General features: G+C 40.9%; 1 non-coding gene across 1 annotated transcript; it reads right to left on the bottom strand.

Moving 5' to 3' along the window:
- Positions 1 to 2,367: 2,367 nt before the first annotated feature.
- Positions 2,368 to 2,471, bottom strand: LOC148578291 (small nucleolar RNA R71). Its single transcript, XR_015904406.1, has one exon. It is a non-coding gene; the product is annotated as a small nucleolar RNA R71 (small nucleolar RNA).
- Positions 2,472 to 4,278: the final 1,807 nt, after the last annotated feature.

The following is a 4,278-nucleotide window of genomic DNA, read 5'->3' as shown; positions in this document are numbered from 1 at the left end:
GCCCTTCCTTTCTCCACGTTTAAGCTTCAGTTTAACCTTAAACTGAAGCTTAAACGTGTTCGACTACATGACTCTCCAGGGCTGCCTTCTTCCATTTCCACGTTTAAGCTTCAGTTTAACCTTAAACTGAAGCTTAAACGTGCTTCTACAAAAGGCCTCACTGGAAGTGTCTGGCGTTTAAGCTGCAGTTTAAGCTTAAACTGCAACTTAAACGCCACTCTTGGAAAAGGTTTCTGGGCCAAAAATAGTGCGGTTTAAGTTAGTCTTTGAGCACAAACATTAACTTAAACTTACTCTGGTATGAAACCCAATTGAATATCATGGTTTATGGGATTGGGCCTGAAGGATTGATGAGTTTGAAATCTCAATTTATTGAGTCATGTGTCATTATTTGATTATCACTAAGTTGGCTCAATGAATGTTACAGAATTTGGATCAACAGCCTCATCAAGATTATGGATCATAAACCCAAGGCAAAAGGAAAGCAGGGAGAGGCCTCAAAGCCCAAGAAACACAACAGAAGCTCAATATAGAAAGTGTATAAATAGGATAGAATTTAAGTTAGGGGGGACTTTTACCTTCACTTTTAGCTAGTTTTCATATCTTTGTAATTGAATTCAGAGCTATGACTCACTAAACCCCCTTTCATTGGGTTAGGGAGCTCTATTGTAATTCAATGAATCAATAATAGTTTATCTTCTTCTTCAATCTTTTCTCTTGAATTTTGTTAGAAAGCTTCTCGATCTAATTCCATTGGGTAGTTGTCTTGGGAAAGAAACTACCCATAATTGGAATCCTTCGGAACCTTGGGAAAGGAATGGAGGATTCATGCTAGAGAAGCTTTCTCACAGTGAATTGGATTGGGGTTTGGATGGATATTGTGACATGTAATCCTACCAAATTGTGGTTCATGAAACTGTGTGGTATAATCAGTGATCGAGCATCATCTCTTCTTATGAACATTTAAACCAAGGGATTGGGAATTTGTTCATTTTTAGAGAGAATTGGTGAGCCAAGGGATTGGGATCCAATCATATAAGATTGCCAAGCAAAATTCAATGAACGCATTGCTTGAGGAAGAGATAAACATGTTTTGATTCGGAGATCTCAATATCTCCTATAACCCAATGAATCCCCCAATTCTGATTTCCATCTTCTCTTTACATTCTGCAACTCAATTCATGCAATCACCCCCATTCCCTTTTAATTTCAGCAATTTAGTTTCTGCTCTTTAATTCATGCAATTTAAGATTCCGCCATTTCAATTTCTTGTCATTTACTTTTCTCGCCAATTTTACATTCCGCAATTCTCATCTCAATCTTGATTCCGCTCAACTAGAACACACTTCTAATCCGAATTGCTCACTCAACCAATCCTTGTGGGATTCGACCTCACTCTATTGTGAGTTTTTACTTGACGATAACCGGTGCACTTGCCGGAAGGAATTTTGCCGATCGTGCAATTTCCTAAATCGTAGCATAACTAGTTTATGTGCATCAAGTTTATGGCGCCGTTGCCGGGGATTGGTTTTCGATTGACAATTCTCCAATTGGAAGCTAACTAGATTGAGCAATTTCTCTCGCTTTGTTAATTCTGTTCAAGTTACTTGTTGAATTTTAATTTCTGCACTCGGTTACATGCTTTCTTTCTTTATGCCTTTAAATTCAAGCAACTAACTCACTGACTCACTAACTGTTTGAATTAATTCCTCAATTGCTCTAACCATACTCTTCCATTAACCAAGAGTATTTCACTTGTTTGTGCCTGTGCTGTGTTCTTGTATGACAGGTAGGGGAGGAGAGACATCAACTCCTCCATATACCGAACCAGAGAGGACCCTTCATAGACTGAGAAGGGAAGCAAGAGGGAAGAGAGTAGTGGGAGAAGAGGAATCTGAAGGAGAATCTGAGGACAATTTTGAGGAAGCTTTAGATCTCAACATGGATAGAGAAGTTCACAACCATGAGAGAGCTAATGGAAACAATGCCATTCCTGAGAGGAGGGTTCTTAGTTCATACATAAACCCAACCTCTGGGAATTGTGGTAGCAGCATCCAGAAACCACCCATTCAGGCCAACAATTTTGAACTCAAACCACAGCTAATATCACTTGTGGAGAATCATTGTTCATTTGGTGGAAGTGCTAATGAAGACCCAAACCAACATCTCACCAAATTCCTGAGAATTTGCGACACTGTGAAGTCCAATGGAGTCCAGGAAGATGCCTATAAACTGCTTTTGTTCCCATTTTCACTTAGGGACAAAGCAGCTAAGTGGCTGGAATCATTCCCAAGGGGGAGTCTAACAACATGGGATGAGGTGGAAAGCAAGTTTCTGGCACGTTTCTACCCCCCACAAAAGGTCAATAGGCTTCGATCTGAGGTTCAGACTTTTAGACAACAAGATGGTGAAACTCTCTACGAGGCATGGGAGAGATTCAAGGACTTGACAAGGAAATGCCCACCAGACATGTTCCATGATTGGGTGCAATTGCATATTTTCTATGATGGACTCTCTTATGAATCAAGGAAGGCTGTAGACCATTCATCAGGAGGTTCATTGAACAGGAAAAAGACTGTGGAAGAGGCCATTGAAGTGATTGAGACAGTGGCTGAGAATGAGTACTACTATGCATCAGAAAGGCACAACACTAAGGGAGTCATGGAGCTGAACCATGTTGATACAATTCTAGCCCAAAACAAGGTGTTTGCCAAGCAACTAGCAGAGCTTACCAGGCAATTAGAAACAAAGCAAGTGGCTGCAATACACACACAAGATCAAGAGGAAGTAAGCATTGAAGGAGGTGATTGGGAAGAGGCCAACTATGTGGGAAACCAACAAAGGCAATCATATGATCCACATTCCAACACTTACAACCCAGGATGGAAAAATCACCCAAACTTTGGGTGGGGGAACCAACAAACCCAACCACAAAACCACAAACCTTACAACCACAACCAACATAACAATTCCACATACCAAAACTCCAACCAAAGATCATACCAAGCCACACAAAACACTTACCCCCAACCATCATATCATGGCCAAAATAATCAACCTACCCAACTTAATCCGAACCAACAATTTCAAGATCAATTAAACCGGATAGAAGGAATGATGGCAACCATGAGTCAAGACATAACCGAATTGAAAAGCTTCAGGGATGATGTGAGAGCTACCTTAAGAAACCATGGTGAAAAACTCAAGAGGATGGAGTCTCAAGTAGGAGAGCTATCTCAACAGGCCGTCAAATCAACTGCAGTGTTCCCTAGTGACACAGAAAAGAATCCTAAAGGGGAACAAAAGAGAGTGAGATGGGAAGAATGCAAGGCCATCACCATATTGAAGGAAGTTTCAGAAGAAGAAGGAATCAGGCCCTCAGAGCAGGAGCCAGAAATCTTGAAAGAAGGTGTGGAAGAAGTTAAGCAGGAAAGTGGAACTGAGCAAGCCAAGGAACTGCAAAAAGGCATGCTGGAAATATACCAACCAAAAGCACCATTTCCTCAGAGGTTAGGAGGAGGTGAAAAAGGGAAAATCTATTCAAGGTTTTTAGAGACATTTAACTCTCTCCATGTCAATATTCCCTTTCTTGAGATTCTCCATCAAATGCCTACACACATCAAGTATTTAAAGGAATTGTTAAGCAAGAAAAGAGTTTTGAAGGGAGGACAAACGGTAACAATGAACAAAGAATGCAGTGCTCTCATCAAGAAGGACACACTCTCTAAGAAAATGGACCCAGGAAGTTTTCATATCCCTTGCATCATAGGGGAAACAAAAATTGACAGAGGATTCTGTGATCTAGGAGCTAGCATAAATGTGATGCCTCTAACTCTTATGAAGAGGCTACAACTGAATGAGGTGAGATCCACTGATGTAATCATACAACTGGCTGACAAAACTCAGAAGCAAGCTGAAGGGGTAGTTGAAAATGTGCTGGTGAAAGTGGGGGATTATTACTTCCCCACAGACTTTGTCATTGTGGACATGGAGGAAAGCTACTTACACCCTATCATTCTGGGCAGACCATTTCTAGCCACTACTAGAGCGCTCATAGATGTAGAACAAGGAGAGCTAATTCTGAGAATACATGATGAACAGCTCATTTTCAAAGTTTTCAAACCTGCATCTGAGCCTGAACCAGAACCTGAAAAGCCTAAGGATGATAGTAGCCATCTGTGTTTGGAGGAAAGTAATCCAGCAGCTGAAACTCTAAAACAGTCCTTGGAAGGCAAACAAGAGTTGCAAGAGTTAAAGCCACAAGAATCAGTGGAAACA

The sequence above is a fragment of the Arachis ipaensis genome, chromosome B1, assembly GCF_059453495.1.
Source record: "Arachis ipaensis isolate K30076 ecotype BB chromosome B1, ASM5945349v1, whole genome shotgun sequence".
NCBI lineage: Eukaryota > Viridiplantae > Streptophyta > Magnoliopsida > Fabales > Fabaceae > Arachis > Arachis ipaensis.
Note: the sequence above shows the minus strand (reverse complement) of the source record. Positions and strands in the feature narration are given on the sequence as shown.